At 48.3% G+C, this 18,398-nt stretch overlaps 1 long non-coding RNA gene across 1 annotated transcript; it reads left to right on the top strand.

The window, feature by feature from the left end:
• The first annotated feature begins 3,483 nt into the window (after nucleotides 1-3,483).
• Nucleotides 3,484-5,660, top strand: LOC117850889 (uncharacterized). Its single transcript, XR_004639388.2, has 3 exons — nucleotides 3,484-3,903; nucleotides 5,096-5,271; nucleotides 5,462-5,660. It is a non-coding gene; the product is annotated as an uncharacterized lncRNA (long non-coding RNA).
• The last annotated feature ends 12,738 nt before the right edge of the window (nucleotides 5,661-18,398 follow it).

The following is an 18,398-nucleotide window of genomic DNA, read 5'->3' as shown; positions in this document are numbered from 1 at the left end:
ATTTGATGAAATTGTATTTTAGTTCTCACAAGTCCAACCCGATACCAAACCTAGGAAGCCAAAAACGGAACGGTTTTTTATCGGTGATTTGACTTGCTTTGCACCCTACCAAAACTGACATGGGTCCGCGTCCTCGAGGCACCGACTCAACACACATGTTGAAGTTGTGAGTGAGAAAGTTGGTTAGAATTGTATTTTGTTCTTAATGGGTTCGAAAGCTAGAGTGTTTTCCTCTTTATTGATGAACGACAATCTAACTTGATCCGTGCCCTACCAAAAAAACATTGTGTCCGCCCTTACTTATCTGTATATGTTTGATGTGATCCATGCACATTCACCAATGCCCCTTCTATAGTGATGTTTAAAAGAATCCCATTAAGGTTTATATTATTTTGATTGAAATCAATGCACCTACACTAGTACTACCGATTTTATGCAGAGAAGATGTGTGCCATGTTTTTCTATGAATAATGGTTTATTAAAGTGAGGGTACAAGTATATGAGCACCCGGTGTAATGAAATAAACAAAATCATGTTTTGAGCAGCAACAGTGTAGGTCCATGTGAAGAAGTGGCTCAACATGCATGTAGAACCTATTAGGGAGAAAGTTGATTAGAATTGTATTTTAGTTATCATGGGTCACACTATATGAAAGGAAGCCAGGAGCCAAAGCTTTTTTTTGCTCTATTGATAACTGGTGACTTCAGTTCCTTGTCATCCTACCCCAAAAAAAATATTGCGTCCGCCCTTTTTTGGTTTAGATGTTTCCTATGATCCATCCACCTCACCTCTATCCTGCAATCTCTTAGGTTTATCATGATTGAAATACATGAACCTAAGCTAGGTCTGTCGATTGTAGGCCTTATCAGGGTACAAATAGTGGTCGATTACAATTAGGTATGAGTATGTGACATGTGAGAATGTTGTAACAAATATGCAAATTATTTTGAGTAGTAGTGGCATGGATCCACATGAAGCGCCAGCTCAACACACATGTAAGCTGCGATGGAGAAAGCTTATTATAATTGCATTTTTGTTCTCATGGATCCTACCCAACATGAAAGTGAAAGTTAGCTGAAAAATGAAGTATCCTTTGCTATAGTGATAACAAGTGACCTGACTTGCTTCGCATATTACTAAAAAGATAGCATTGGGTTGCCCTTTCTCGTTTTAGAAGTTACATGTGATCGGAGCATGCACCTTCACATCTAGTGCTCTACCCTGTCTATAGTGAATTAGTGATGCTTGGACAATCCCCTTTAAGATGAATTCATCGTGATTAGAATCATTGCAGCTATGTAAATGGGTGGTGGCATTACCAATTGCAAGTATAGAGAAGGTTGGTGACATAATTCCAATTGGGATACGAATAGTCATTGAATACAATTAGAGGAGGACGGGTATTTGAGCATAGAGTGCAATAGATATACTAGTTTTGTGAGTAATAAATAAACAAAATGGTGACTTGACTTGCTTGGCACTGTAAAAAAAGATAAACCTTGTGGCAATCCTTACTCATCTTAGATGTTTGACGCGATCTATTCACTTTTATCTCTACTCGGTCTATATAGATGTTTATACGATCTTCTTTAAGTTTTGAATCATCATGATAAAAATCAATGTGGCTACATGTATTGATCTTAGCAATACCAATTATGGGTTTAGAGAAGGTGACTGATAGAGTTTTAATTTCTGCACGAGTAAGATTAGTTTATTACAACTAGATCATGCGTTTTTCACACCCCGTGCAACAATAAATAAATTATTTTTTGTGAACATTAGTGTCATAGGTCTACATGTCACAAAGCACTAGCTCAACATGCATGTAGAAGCCGTGGGAGAGAAAGTGGATTAAAATTGTATTTTAATTCATGATGGAGTCACACTCGGGGATATGAAAAAACACCAAAACCTTTAATGATTTTTGCAGAATCAGAATTAGTGACTTGACTTGCTTCGCCCTGAAATATATATGGTTGCCCTTGTTCATCTCTTTGTATTCATTGTCATCCGTGCATCACCACCTCTAACCATATCTATAGTGAAACGGTGATTTAGACGACACCTTCAAGATTCCAATTCTTCATCATGATTGGAATAAAGATCGATGCACATATGGGCAATATCACTATCGATCTTGAGCTTAAAGAAGGTACTAATTTGATAGAGCTTTGATTGAGGTACGAGTAGGATCAGCTTATTAACAAGAGGTGGTACTGGACAATTGATTCGGTGGTAATGATGAATCAAATATGGGAAGATGCTAAAATGTCATAGAAGCAGGTAATACCGAGACATGACGCTATGAGATATAAACATGTCTAACTTAGTGTAACTCGAGCTTTGGCTATACACAAATATTCCCTTCAAACGACAAAACTAATACTAAGTTAAATTATCTAAGATACGATGACTCTTTGTGGATGGCCAACAATTTTATGTAGTATCAGGAAAATCATGTGGTGAGTCACCGCAATCTTATATAATGAATAATGTGCTATTGTGATTTTTTACGTAACTAAACTAGAGGAAATCCACAAGTTGAGAATAAAGATGAAGGAGGGAAAAAATGACTACAACTATTAAAGCAGAGCAAGAATTCCAGAAACTCTATTCAGATTTGCCTCTTTTCCATTGATGACCAAGAACTCAACTAGCAATAACTCCACATTTAGGATAGACAAAGCATAAGAACTCCGGGAGCTCCTATATGTCTTCCGGAAGGTAGATAAACAACTCATCTTTAAAACCCATATAAGTTCATGCACAATATTTTTTAAACTGTTATCAACATTTGTTGACATACATCAACATTTTTAAAAAAAAGCCTGACTTAACTGTTATCAACATTTTTTGACATTGACCAACATTTTTTTATATCTACCAACATTTTTCTCTAACTTTTTTACATTCTTCTTAACAATTTTTTATATGCACCAACATTTTTTTTTGCACCAGCAACATTTTTTACATTGACCAACACTATGTAAAAAATTTTGGCGAATGTAAAAAATGTTAAGATAGTTCATATAAAATATTGAGATAGTTTATGGGACCGTTGTAGACTAGTTATTAGGCTACTGCTGGGTTATAGATATTTAGCTATCTATGTCTACGGCCCAGATACAATACGTAACGGGGCCTCCTGTTACACAAGTTACGGCCTGTTGGCTGGCTCAGTGCGCTATTTGCAAGAGAGAGGGAAGGCCCATTCCCCACAAGAGAGGGGGAAAAACTGAACCTTTAGGTTTTGTGCCTCGACTCTCGAGTGTTCTGATGGAATCGAAGGATCGTCAAATGTTGGGCCTCGACAAGAACTGGGCTAATGATCGCCGTCATCCGACTATATTTGTCCATTTCTGTGAATTGAATAATGGTCACCGAACAACACATCTGACGAAGATACATGCAGGTATTTGTCTGTTTGACATTCGGAGTTCCAATGTGAAATCCTATGCCAACCAGCGACCAAGCTTCTTTAAAAAAAAACTGCGACCAAGCACTTCGGTATCAGTCAGGACTTCCAGCAAACACTGCAGATCTGCAGCGGCATACCGCATAAGCAATCCAAATTCCCATCACAAACCTGGACATCCCGACACGACCAGGCACAGGCCGCAGGCCTGGCCGCATTTGCCGCGCGCGCGGGCGGCGTCACCCTCCAGACCAAAACGCGAGGCCGGGGCGGCCACGCCGCGCCTAGCCCTAACCACCACCGCGCGCACGTCGCCGTTGCCGTGAAGCTACTCATCGTGCGCGCCGGGAGAACGAGCTCTGAAGTCTGAAGCCTGATCTCGCCCGCGCTGCAACCCATCGCAGGTCCCGCAAGCAAGCAAGAGCCTGCCTTTTACACCGGGCGTGTCAGCGCGTGCCTGCCTGCCGGTCTCCTCCTCGCGTCTCACGGTGCGCGCCCCCCCCCCCCCCCCCCCCCCCCCCCCTCGAAACCTTTCCAGCTCGTTTTCTCTTTACGGGAGGCGAGAAACACGCACCGAGCGAGTGGCCGGGCCTATTGTAAGCCTGAAGGAAAGGAAAGGCGTGGCCGCGCGGGCGGGCAGAGAGGCCCCCGGTGCACGTCCCTGCGTTGCCTTTAATCCCCTGACAGGAACCCCACGGCGGCGAGCGCGGCCGGGCGTGCCAGGTGTGGAACGGGCGGACGGCGCCCCGGCGCCCGTCGGCCGTCGCGGCTCTCGGCGCTGATCCGACCCCTCGTGCGCGTCGCCGTGGGCGCCGTGCGTACGTCCGGCCGGCATCAGCGGCGGAGGGGGCACTACAGCACAGGTGTGCGCCCGTAGAAATCGCGAAAAGGAGGTGACGGGCATGCCACGTCGCTTTCCTGAAATGTTCAAGCTACAACGATGCGCATTGACGTCGAGACCCGGGGAGGAAGGAAAAGGAGGTCGATGTAGCTAGGAAATGGAAGGCGGCATCTTTTTCGCGCTGCGGGGACGAGGCAAGGGACATGGGCATCCCTCGTCGGGCCCATAGAATACAGCGAATGAACACGCGCGAGAAAACATGCGTGGTGGGCTTGTGGACACACGGCGCTGTGACAAGGAAGCAAAAGAGACAACAATGTGAGAGTTTTTATCTCTCGATGTTGGGCGAAGCCACGTTAGGCTTGCCGAGTGCACTGGCTTAAGGAAAAAATAAATTCTAGAGGTTAGCATTTAATTTTCACCACTTGTGTACTTCTTGAACTCCGATGCATGCACCACCATCCGTCCCAGCAGCCTACACTTGTTGTGCTTGCATACTTTCTTTACAGGCAGAATATCAGAAATAAATAAACGGGACAGTTCAAATCATTCTATCAGAAAAAGCCCACACGAACGGGCCAGTTGATCATCTACTAACAAGCCAAGTGTGTCACACGCATGACAAGTAAGAGTTGTACTAGTAGAAAAAATGACCTTCCATTCTCAATAAAAATCTCGTTTGTTTTTTATCCGGACGGGTCTAAATTTTGTAGTTCGTGGAGACACCCCAACCGGGACTACTAAAGATGGGGACCTTTAGTCCCGATTAATTAGTTCGATTAGGAAAACCGAGATATATGAGGTTTCCCAACCGGGACTAATGCTTGTTTTTCTACCAGTGTTGCGCGAGAAAGCTAAACGACACCCGCGAAATTGCGGTTGCTCAAAACGCAAAAACTTCATCGTCCAGGTTCCAAATCGCAAGCGGCGAAAGATAGGGAGGCATCACTCGCTCATCGTCGGTCGCTGCAGCACGCCTCCTCGCCGGATCGGTGCCCACGACCTTAAGCTGCTCGTAAGCTTCCTTTCTATTTCTCTCTGCTACAACATCCTTTCGGAATCTTATTTTGCTCCAAATTTCAATGGTATGCAATTAATTTTCTCACGAATGTTTTGGGTGCAAATCAATTTGTTTGAAGTAATAAGGTAGTGTTTCAATTTCTTTGGTCACCAATTCTGATTCTCCATTTAAATTGCAATGTTAGGGTCTGCATTTAGAGATTTTGCTTTTGCAAATTGCGACAAATGGGCAACTAAGCAAGGATCCATCAATATTTGAGACTTGGGGAATTGGAGTGATATACAAAATCATGTAATTGGGTAATTGGTGTAATAATATTTGAACTATGTATTTTTCATCTCTTAAGTATTTTAGAAGTGTCCCTCATGTTTTAATTGGTGCAAATCGATCCCTTAATTTATTATATTGATGCACTAATCATCCTCATCCTAACACTTTTTCCTACAATATTTGATCAGATACATTATTTTAGTAAGTTTTGTTATTAGATATAGATTTTTATATATGATATATATTGAAGGGTGCACTCAGTGTCCCACGCCATGTTGTCTCACTTCTTCTTCCACTGATAAACTGTGAATCTCGCACAAGATGGACGCGCTTTGGCAGCGTCGTCAGTTGCTCCTCGACCATCACTTGCACGACCTTTTCTCTAGACGAGCGAGAGCGACCGATGCTTGGGCTGAGTGAGATCCCTGAACCTCCCCTTCTCGTGATTAGTTAATGGATGCCGTCCGTACCGTACCCTGACGAGGTGTAGCACTAACAACACTTTGGGTGTGTTTGGTTGCATGCACCACATGATGCATGCATGGATGATCCTGGATGGGGTGGTTCAAACAATTTGCTTGTACCATATGGTTTACTCTAATTAGTAGAATAATGTATTAAGTGGGATGGTCTCATCCTGAATGAGTTGGTCCAATTCACCCAACCAAACAAAAGAATTACTATTATTTTGAATCATTTCATACATGAATCAAATGATACCACCAACAAACACACGCTCTGACACATGAGAGAATCAAAGATCGAGTGCTTTCAGTCGGTTGCCCTGGCGTTCCCGTACGACGGGCTGGTCCTAGCAGGCGTGGGATTATCGTCCGCTAATCACACTTAGCTAGCGTGCCACTTAAGTCAATGCGACGCACGGCGGTCCTGACTACGATTTGCAAACCAATCCACCCATGCATGATCCGTCCATACTTCGCGGTCCATCAAGAATCGATTGATCAAGAATCTGGCATACACTCAGCGAGAGCCGAAACGAGCAATCTGGCACCAAGAACTGAAGACGCATCATCATTCTGGAGGGGGAAAGGATCGTTCCGTTGCATCTTCGTCCAAGTCCATCATGCACGACCCCCGGACAGGGAAACGTCCAAGCGTGTCGGTCAGCTCGCTGTTCTCCGATTCCCTGAGCACAGGGCGGCCGGCTAGGTTAATTACCTCCCCCCGTGGCCGTGTGGGCGCCGTGGCCCAGGGCGTTTTGACATGGGTGTGCGACCGAGCGATCGATCGATATCCCCATGAACACTCCGTGCCTGTTGCTGATTATCAATGGCGAGCTCTCGACACCGATCGAACGCGACAAGCTGTCGACGGAGCAGGTGGCAATTCCATCGGCGAGGAGGCTTACAGCTGACGGGCACAAACAAAGGCTAGCTCAAAGCGAGGCATCACGCGCGCAGGCCACAATCTCCATGCCCTTTTCCCCCCCGGCCCGGTCACCTTTCGTTCGCCCATGCAAAGTTTCAACCCTTTTCCGCCTGGGGGGGGGGGGGGGGGGGGGGGGGGGGGGGGAGACAAGCATATCGTCGTCCTCTCAATTACGTTTGACAAAATTCACCAGTCCCGAGTGGCGTGCACGGGTCCTTCTGCGGTGTCGCGCACGGTGGCGGGCCGCCGACGAGACTTGTGCCTGCGCGGTACGATGAACTGAGCTCGGCGGCGCATCGATCGGGAGCGAGCACGAGATCAACGCGATTCACTAGCTCCGACGCCATATCCATATGTACGTGATCATCACGAAGCGACACGCTAAGATGCAGCGAAGACATCACGACAGGTGCAGAGGGTAGCTAGGCCTTGTTTAGTTGTCAAAATTTGGAGTGCCAAAATTACTGTGCCAGCACTGTAGCACACTGTAGCGTTTTATTTGTATTTGTGAATTATGGTCCAAACATTGACTAATTAGGCTCAAAAGATTCGTCTCGCAAAGTACAACAAAACTGTGCAATTAGTTTTTAATTTCGTCTATATTTAGTACTCCATGCATGTACCGTAAGTTTGATGTGATGGGAAATCTTCTTTTTGCATAGTGCCAAAATTGGGAGTTGGGGTGAAGTAAACAAGGGCTAGGAGAAGAAAGGTGTGGCGAAGAGTACTGAAGAGCTCAGCTCACCGCCGGCCAGCCTGAGCTAGTTACGTAGCTAGCTAGCTGCCGACACTTCACTGGTCAACCTCCCGAATGCGCCACGCGGGCCCCGCCACCGCGTTGCACCCACGTCAAAAAGAGGTGGGGCCTCGGGGGCAGAAGCTTCCGGCCTGATGACGCCGTCGCGTGGGGTGGCGTACCGAGCCAACGCCCCCCATGTAGGAAAGCAACGTGCGATCATTTCTCGCCCCTCGGCTAGCTCATCAGGCTCATGATCAGTGGCAGTGCCCTGAAAGCGCAGGCGTCGATCGCCACGGCCGACAACGCACGCCCTTGTCCATGCACGCAGGCAGGGGCATGAGGAACAGCGACAGGAGGGGCAGGTGGATGTCTGTGTGCGTGCCGAGCGAGCTGAGGTCCCCGGCCTGCTGCCCCGATCGAGAGCCTATCCAATCTCCAGGCAGAAGAACTCCGCGGTAGCCTGTAGCACGTTATGGCCAAAATGATATGATCCTGTCCATCTGGCAACAGGTGCCGGCCGGCTAGCTGCATCGACCGAGACTTTGGAGATGCAAAATTACCGTTGTAGCACTGTAGCACACTGTAGCGTTTCGTTTGTATTTGTGAATTATTGTCCAAATATTGACTAATTAGGCTTAAAAGATTCGTCTCGCAAAGTACAATAAAACTGTGCAATTAGTTTTTGATTTCGTACATTTAGTACTCCATACATGTACCTCGTACATTTAGTACTCCATACATGTACCGCAAGTTTGATGTGATGGGAATCTTCTTTTTGTATAGTGTTAAAGTTGGGAGTTTTGGGTAACTAAACAGGATCCGAGTAGCTAGATTCCCAAATCCCCCAACTCCTGTGCCTCATGCAACGGGCAACTGCTACTGACTGACGCAGCACTGGCACTCCGTTTTCCTGCGCTGCTGAGTCACCCGCCGCTGTTGTTAATTTCCATTTGCAGCTCCGAACAGGGACAGTTGGTTCCCTTCTCCACCCGCCACCCCCAAGAGCGAAGCGGCGGTCCACATCAGGGAAGGATTTCATGGGAAGCAACCGGCATGCATGCAGGGTCAGGGTCTCGGCCGCCATGCACCTCGCAGCGTTAGAATATTTGATTGTGTGAGAGAGGGTGTGTGACTGTGTGTGGCACCTCAAATAATCACTCTGGCGAGAGATTATTTGAGGTGGTTGCGCCTTTTTTCACTGAGAGTAATAATAATGCCTCCGATCGGAGCCTGACGGCGACGGCCGGGGACTCGGACTCGAGGTGGCGCCGTGCGATCGCCACAGGCAAAAATATCGCTTGCGGGAAGAACAGTGCGGGGAATGGGATCGGAGCTTCATCAGCAACTGATGACACCGTGCTCTGAAGAAACTGCACGGCTGCATCTCTGCCCGAGCTTGTCAGAAGATCTTTTTTTGACTATTTTTTCCCGATTGAGTAAAGTAATTGTGATCCTTCCTCTTGTTGGAAAAGAAAAATCTTCAATTTTGATCAGTAGTGATTGCTTGCGGTTTACATCATTAGGTCATTATCTATATAGGTTAGTTTGTACTAATTAAGTTATGCCTACCTAGCTGTACTGTCAGTGAGCTAGTGACGCAGTACGAAAATCTGCTCCGTTCCTGTTGTACAGATATTCGCATGCAATCGTCAAGATTCTGGGAACAGGAGCTTCAACAGTCGGGGAAATCAATCGCCTGAATGATTTGTCGGTAAGATCGATCATCACCCTGGAATTGATTCCCCTTCTAGATTGACTGGTTATTGTGGAATAAAATACCATCTGTCTGACAAGCCAAAGTAGCTGCTAGTACTACTCCCATCACTGAAAATTAAAGAATGTGCAAGCCAAATAATATTACTTTTGAAGGAAAGATCGCCCAAATTACAATATGGACATATAAAATGTCAGTAAGTTTGTAACTACAGGAAATATAGGTCACTCCTACATTTGAATAGTAACTCCTTTTCAAATATGCACTTAATTTTATAAAAAAAAATAGAAAATGAGTATCATCATGACCTACCTTGGCTGAAACAACAAACCAACAAGGGAGAAATTAATAATAAAAAGATCCGGAGATGGTTCTAGCCCTGTTAGGAAAGGTCAGTCTAATTAAATTAGGTGAGCTAGCTTCATTAGTGCAGGGTTTGGTTCTGCATGGCTTGAACGGACGCACACCACACCCCTCTCCGGCCGGCCATTGTACCGAACGGCTTAATCATGCAGGTTACCCACGCAAGGCAAGTGCACATCACGCTATCTGTTGTGATGGCAACGGCATGGCGCTGCACACCAACCTCCGTCGCCATGGATCCATAAACAACCAACATGTGGCTGCTCATATTTATAGTTTTATATGATTGTGAATTTTATTTGTGTGTAGATATATTTAATTTGTATGGTGTTTAGCCTTGCATAACTTCAAAGAGGAGCCAGCATGATGCATGCCCCGTGTCGCCCCTTTTCCATGCTTTCGTTTTCACTCACTCCCTTTCCTTTCTAGAGGAGGCAAGTCAAGATCAGGGCCTCGAGTAAGATTCTAGCCGGATCTTTTTTGCCCACAATAGGGACACGCACTCGCGGAGGCTAATCGAGTGGCAATTCTACGTGTTCCGTAGATTCGGCATACGACGTAGTCTAGTCATTATAATAACCTTATCATATGCCCTAGCTAGGTCCTTTTTGTTCTTGCTCGATCTGTATATCTACCACTACTACTTGTGTAACTTGCGTTGTCTTTAAATATAAATAAATGAAAGAATGTCATAAGCTGCTACAAATTGAATAATATAATGTGCCATGCATGCATGGTGTGTGTATTGTACATGTAAAGAATATGTGCTAGCTACTACCAAACATGATGGAGTTTTCTTGAAGAGATGAGATCAGCAAAAGGTACATACACACTCGAGTCATTAGTCAACAGACTAGAGTGCACTCTCGTGAAGTTATAACATGACAAGCGAAATGATTACCGGTTTCATACAGTCGGTGTACGGAGAAAATAGGTGGCAAATGCAAACTAGCTGGTGAATGGTGATAGCTCTGGCAGGTCGTGAATTAATTCTGAACCATTTGCAGGCTGCACCTGAGATGTATAAGTAGGGTCGTGCACCCTAGTCGCGCGGAGTCATTTGTATATGAGTGGAAGCACTCACCGGTCAGTAACCGACAACTTACACGTTTGGGCGAGATGATTAGTATAGGAACTTTACAATTAATAAAGTAGCAGCGGCAGTGCGTGCCTTTTTGTTTGGTTTGAAAAACGTAATGCATGGATGGCGCTCGCTGTTGTGTGTAACCGCTGCGCAACTCGATTGGACAAGGAAAGCCCGCCTACCTTGGTGAAGTAGCTTCAAACTTTGCCAAAGGAACAGGACGAGCCACTACAAGCCAGCAGGCCTAGCTAGTAGCGAACTTGGATGTATGCGTGCGTGCGTGCGTTGCCCCAAAGATAGCGGATTAATGGATTGCCCTAACTCCCAAATCCACCAAACAAACCGTTGCGCCATGCATATTCGGATATTCCCTTCCTTCCTGACGAGCAGCTAATTTGCAGCTGCAATTTGTGCCGAAACGATGACCACCAAACTGAGCAAGTAGCAAGCAAGTGACTGAACAGCTGAGCCTGTCGTCAGGTAGCATTTGTCGCTAATAACCTCTGTCGATCTCGCGTTAATAATCATCTGAAGAGGCTCGCATCCAGCTGGCATGAGTTTCCTCGTACAACAGGTACACCTAATCCGGCCGCTGCAGAGACGGATCGGATCGGCCACATGTGGACGTAGGTTTCGCACCAACATGGGAGCTAGCTAGCGGACGAGTAGCGCAAACGCGAGCGTGGCGGGCCGCGGGCGGCGGCCGCCGGTCTCGTACGCTAACGAACCAGGACCGACGCGCGGCGCGCGTACGCCACACGTAAAACGGACGTCCTTGCTGCAGGAGCAGTGCAGCAACGGGTGTCAGTAGTCGCCATGCAGCGGCTACGGGCTGCGACGGTCGTCACCAACAACCGTAGGGCGCCGGAGCTAGCAGTCGTACCTCGTACGTAGGTACGTGATCGTCCAAGATTAAGAAGCTTGGAGCAGGCTCGAAGCGACCGCCACGCGTCCGTCCCGGCCCCGGCGGCCGGCCGGCCGGCATGCGTGCCCTCGGCCGGTTTCTCTCGCGGCCGTGCCCGGGGCGCTCGCGAGCGCGAGCGCGACCGGCCACCTAACGCTCCGTCACGCACGCACCCGAGCGAATTGAACGAACGGCGTGCTGCTGGCTGCTAGGTTCGCTTTCTCCGGCTCACGCTTCCTCCCCTCTCCGCGCCCTCCCTTGCGGAGGTTGTGGCGTTCGCAAGTCACCTCGATCGACCTGACGGACCCAGCCTCTCTGGCTAGCTCTCTCGGCAAGTGCCCGGCGCTGGTATAGTGCTAGCCAGTAGACGCTATCATTCGACGCTGCTCCGCAAGCTACGTACGTACGTGCACCATGGCAGCATCTAGTAGTGGCATGGCAGCACGTACGTACTTGCAAGTTGAACAAGCACCGGATTTCCATGTCCGGTAGCAGTAGCAACGACAATGCGTACGGACGGGGTGGGTGTTTTTCTTCCATAATTTGGATGGCTCCGTGCACGGCCGGACGGTTTGGTTTGATCTGGGGATTGCGGAGAACGGTTACATTGTTGCCAGCAGGAACGAACGACGGCAGGCCGGCCCTACAGCTGAAACCCCCGCGAAACATGTGTCAACCACCCGTGCAAAACTTCAACGCCTTCCATCTTTGATGCGCACGCAGGACGGCACAGCATTTTGGACCTCCTCGCTCTCGCCTGCCTGCTGCTTTTATTTCCTGGCAGCCTGTGGATGATTCGTCGCCGATCGCAGCCTGAGCAGCGCAACGCACGGCCACACCTGCAGTGCCGTACAGGCGACTCATGCACATGCACGCGCCCGTGCCGCTGCTTTCCCCCGGCTTCCTTTTCCGTTGTGGTTGCGATCGTATCCAATCCATCCACGCCAGGGGCGGTGGAGGCTGCCCCGTTCCATATGCATCCTGCAAAGCCACCTGGCGTGGATAGCTTTAATGCAGGTTTCTTTCAGTGATATTGGGACACACTGAAGAGTAGTGTCGCATCAGCAGTTCCTAACTTCCTAAGATGCCGGAGGAAATTAACCGGACGCTCCTAGTTATAATTCCTAAAGTGGCCAACCCGTAAGATTAACATAGTATCAGACAATTTCGTTGTGTAATGTACCGTACAAAATTTGCTGAAAGGAGATGGCTAATAGGATGAGGGGGATTCTTAATGAGATTATATCTGAGAAGCAAAGTGCATTTGTTCCTAGCAAATTAATTATCGATAATGTGCTCATTGCGTATGAGTGCATTCATTATCTTAGGAATAAGCAGGGGAAGTCTGGAGCATGCGCAATCAAGTTAGATATGGCAAAAGGCTTATGATAGAGTCGAGTGGGAGTATCTACAGGATGTCATGGCTGCTCTTGGTTTCTCTACGAGATGGAGGAATTTGGTGATGAAGTGTGTGACGACAGTGTCCTTCTCGGTGCGAGTTAATGGGCAGTTCTCTCCAGTTTTTAAGCCTTCGCAAGGGATTCGACATGGAGACCCTATCTCTCCATATCTCTTCCTGTTATGCGCTGAAGGCTTGTCATGCATGCTAAAGGGGATTGGCCCAAGATATATTGCCGTGGAGTTAGAGTGGGCATACATGCGCTATGGATTTCACATCTATTGGTTGCGGATGATTGCATGATCTTCACACAGGCAACAAAGAGGAGTGCTGATCGAGTGGTGTAGATCCTAGAGGAGCATCATCGTGGATCAGGTCAGCTAGTGAATAAACAGAAATCTGCAATTTTCTATAGTAGAAACTGTGAGCAGGGAGACGAGGAAGCTTGCATATAGCAGTAGAGGCTTTGGGGGAGAAGTATCTGGGACTACCAACCTCGGTTGGGAAAGTATCTGATGGTGTCTTTGAGTATATTGGCAGGATCATTAACTTTATTTGTGGTTGGAGTGAGAACTTGCTGAGCTGTGCTGGCTGAGAGGTTCTGATAAAAGCTAATGCACAGGCGGTGCCAACCTATCCTATGAGCTGTTTTAAGTTGTCGAGCAATATTTGTAAGAGGATGACAACTGATATATCAAATTACTTGTAGGAAAGCTCAGTGGACAATCACAAAATTCATTGGTTAAAGTGGACTAAACTTACGGACATAAAATGGAGGGGGGCATAAAATGGAGGGGGGCATGGGCTTTCGAGATATGTTTATGTTCAATCAGGTGATGCTGGGGAAGCAGGGATGGAGACTTTTGATTCGGCCGCATGCTTTATGCTCAAGGGTGTTGAAGGGTAAGTACTACCCAAATACTGATTTTCTCGTAGCGTCTAGGCGGAGAACTTCGGAGACGTGGCGTGCTATTTTGCATGGGCGAGATGTTTTAAAGAAAGGGTTGGTTTACCGCATTGGCCCAGGGTCATCGGTGAACATTTAGGGTGATAATTGGATCCTTGGAATACAATCCTTTAAACCTTGAGTTCAACTGCAGGAGGATACAATACATACAGTGGATGAGTTGTTTGAAGGGGACGATAGGAGATGGAATGAGCACCGGTGGAAAACTGGGCTTTAGTCCCGGTTGGAGAGACACATAGGTCTCAAAAATTCAACCAGGACTAATCATTCAGGACTAAAGGTCACATCTTTAGTCCCCATTGGTAACACCAACTGGGACTAAAAAGGTTCCAAAAAATTAAAAAAAAGTAGGCCACTCGTGCCCCCCACTGCCGCGCTCCTGCCGCAGGCCACGCGCCACTCTATGGCCTTGGCCATAGCCGCCGGTGCCCCACCGCCCTAGCAAGCCGGCCACGGGATGCCGTCCCGGCCTCTACGTGCCCCATTGGCCGGATGTCATGTCGCGGGGAGCCGCGCCCCTGCTGGAGGCTGGGCCGCGCTGGCCGCCGTGCCCCCAGGCCGCGCGCTGCTCCATGGCCTTGGCCACGGCCGCCGGCACCCTGCCAACCCTAGCAGGCCAGCCGCCGCGTGCCCCGCCCACGCCCGCTCGCTCACGCCAGCCGCCCGCCCGTCCTAGCTCGCCCGCCCGCGCCGGCCGCTTGCCAGCACCAGCTCGCCCGCGTCGACCGCCGGGAACCGTGCTAGCTCAGTCGTCGGAGGTCGGCCTAGGCTGCTCGTGCCCCCCGCCGCTCCGCCTGGAAGAAAGGGAGAGGAGGAGGAGAGAAGATAAGGAATAAGAGAAAGAGTGCTGCCTGTGCGAGATAAGGGAGAAAGGGAGAGGAAGAGAGAAGATAAGGTGGAGACAGAGAGGGGGGCCGCATGAAAATATTTAGTCCCAGTTGGATCTACTTTTATCTCGGTTGGAACCACCAACCAGGATTAAAAGGGCTCCGAGAGACTATAAATTTTAGATTCAGGACTAAAGCTATCCCGGGTCCAAAAACGATCGGGACAAAAATGCTGGATGGAAGGTCTATTCTCTACTAGTGGAGGACCTCATCAGCCAGGTCTTCATTATGATCAATGCTGAAGAAATTCTGAAAATACAACTGAGCCAAACTATGAATGAGGATGTGTTGGCGTGGGCGCATGAGAAGGGGTAATTATTCAGTGTGATCATCATATAGGCTACTGAAAGATAAGCAATCGAGTTGTAACAGGAAGAATGAAGGTGGTGGTGCCACATCGGAAGGTGGTAAATGGTGGAAATATCTAAAGAAGCTGAAGATTCCGCCGAAAGTGCGGATTTTCTGGTGGCAAGTAATTCTTAGTTTCCTTCCATCCAAAGCAGAACTAAAAAGGCACCATATGATGGAAGAGAGCCACTGTGCTACTTGCGGAAACCAGTCGGAGAGCTTATACCATGTGATTGTGGAATGTCCATGGGCAAGACGTTTCTAGGAGGCGGTGAAGGAGGTCACTAGGAGGAAGTTGTCGAGCCTGCACCCGGTGACATGGGCGATGGACTTGCTGCTGGGGATGGTGTGCTCTAAAGAAGATGCAACGGTGTTTGTTTGCAGGGGCTGGTCGCTGTGGACGAGCCGTAATGGCCGGATGCATGGCCGGAATAGATGGAATTCAATGGCGGCGGTGAAACATGTTGCGCACATTGTGGAAGAGCTTATGTGCATGGGGCTCTGTGAAGAGCCTCAGCAGCCTAGACTGGTGGAGAGGTGCTGGCCGTCGGAGGAAGGGTGGGTAAAGGTGAACACGGATGGATCTTTTGATGGTCGGCTGGGGAATGGCGCTGGTGCAACGATGCTACGTGACCAGTTTGGTCAGATCATAGCAGTGCAGGCGAGGTGGCTTGGCCCAGCGCAGGAAGCTCTAGTGGCGGAGCGAGCGGCGACGCGAGATGGCCTAGCATTAGCATCACAACTAGAACTTTCAAAGGTCATCCGGAATCCGACGGCTCCATACTGGTGAATGCTCTGAAGGCGACGGCGGATGGTGAATGCTCTGAAGGCGATGACGGATAGGTCACTTATTGCTAGTTTATGGTATGATATTAGCAAATTTTGTAGTGGATAGGTGTGAGAAGGAGGTGTCAGCAGATTTCCCAATTCTTACTTGGCTGGACTGCTTACAACCGTGGCTTCGAGAAGCAGTAGCCAACGATTGTAACCCTGCAGTTGAATGAACGATAGCTCTCGTTCTTAAAAAAAACCGTCGACGAGGGGCTCCTGCAACATCCGTTATCTGTTCTGTACACACTTTACACAAGGCCTGGGCCTCCTTTTCCCTTCAAGTACAAGGATGATCAGATCGGATGATGCCCTGTTCTTTTATTCCGCCCTGGCCTGGGCCTGACGCCCTGACCTGCTGCATGGGGCCCTTCCAACCCAAGTAACCGTAAAGTAGTATGTGTATCTTACGCTTTTTTCAGCGGTAACTTTCGGGATCCGGCTTTTGTCATTTGCTTCGTTTCTCCTCTGCAACTACCAGGTGACAGCAAATTACCACTGATGACCTGTCCCTCCGACAGCACCAAAATGGCGTTGTACTGCTAGTACAACCGACACGAGTTACACGGTGTTGATCGAGTAGTATTCTTATACACGCGCACTGATAAGGTCATTCTTTTTTTACTTTAAGATTCACGTACGTACCAAGGTCAACAATGTGATGCATATCTAGTAACGTACAACTGGCACGGTTAAAAAGAAAGGTTTGAATGGAAGCGATCGAGCAAGTTTTTCCTGAACACTGTTGTCGACGCCCCTGCCTTTCCGTCCCAAAATGATTGTTACAACGGCAAAACTTTAGAGCAGGCACAGTGTCCAGCTGAAAATCGATGCCCGAAATATCAGATGATTACCGGTGGCAGGTTCTGTTTTTTAGCTGCAGTGTTGGCCATGAATTAAGTAGGGCCCACTAGCAATTTTATATGAGCTGAGACGTACCTTTTGCTTCCCATCAACAACACGTGAGCACCATTCCAGCCGAAGGAAATTTTATTCTATTAACCGGGCACCGAGGTAAGTAGTGTCCCCGATGCCAGGTTTCTTTATTCAAGCATCGGCTGCTGCAGCGTCCAGACCGACGCCCGGTGAGAGAAATTTCATGGTCTGTTCCGCTGCAAACGGAAACGGTTGATTTGTTAGAGAGAAAAATAGTAGTTGATAAGTTGGCTGATAAAGTAACCAGGTTTGCGAAGGCACACTGTGGCTGCTCTTACGCGTCCTTCCTGTCATTTATCTTCCTCTCCCAATCTCAACTACAGCGAGGTCATTATTACCGAGAATGACCCGTGTTACGTTAATTGACGGCGAATCATCATCAGTAAATCTTCTGCCTGCCTGCATATGATGGAATCAGCGTTGCTATCAGCGTTTCCAGAACAGATCGAATCCGGTTAGCTTGCCCGTTGGTTTCTCCGCTGCAGATGGGAGCGAGATCGAGAGAAGGCGAGACGTTCAATCCGCTGTCACGGGACGGAACGGGAGCCGTAAAAACGACTGATACTACATCTACCACACTGTAGCAGAGGAGCTGTGCAGTGAACTGAGCCACTGATGACTCACCCTGATGACTGCGCCGGCGCCCGAATTTCTTCTGGCACGACAGTGCAACCCCAACCGTCGGCGGCGCGGCCGCTGTCGCCGGATTGACGCGGCGGCCACCGGCGATCACTCCGTTTCAATTTTACCACGTCCGATCAACAAGATAGTCCCCGTATCTCTCTTAACCCTGTGTTGGATTTAGTAGGCTGTAGAGAGTGGGGGTATGTTCCCTGACGTACGGAGGGGATGGGATGGGACGCGGAGGTCGGCAGGCCATTTACACGCGACGTGATTGGCGAGGCCGATGGAGATTAGCGACGTGATTAGCTAACGCAAGAGTGACCGGGCTGCTCCCTCCTCCACCACAGTGCCTCTGTTCGAGCTCGGTGGTCAGGTTGGGCAAGTAAAAAAAGAAAATGAACGTGACGGGATGAGTTTTTAATTGTGGGGGCGTCGTACCACGGCGAGAGTGAGGGCACGATTAATCTGCGAGTCCGCGGGCGCATTGATGGCTTACAGTTGCCATAACCAGTGTTGAGTCACTCTTAACATGGGGAGAAAAAAGAGGAAATAAAATGCAAAGTCACGTCGCCAACTAACACCGTAAGAGAGAGAGAGAGAGAGAGAGAGAGGGAGAGGGATAATGCTCTCTCTCTCCCCCCGTCCATTGCCGTTGCGAGCCAGAAAAGC

The sequence above is a fragment of the Setaria viridis genome, chromosome 3 (assembly GCF_005286985.2).
Source record: "Setaria viridis chromosome 3, Setaria_viridis_v4.0, whole genome shotgun sequence".
In the NCBI taxonomy this organism is placed as follows: domain Eukaryota; kingdom Viridiplantae; phylum Streptophyta; class Magnoliopsida; order Poales; family Poaceae; genus Setaria; species Setaria viridis.
Note: the sequence above shows the minus strand (reverse complement) of the source record. Positions and strands in the feature narration are given on the sequence as shown.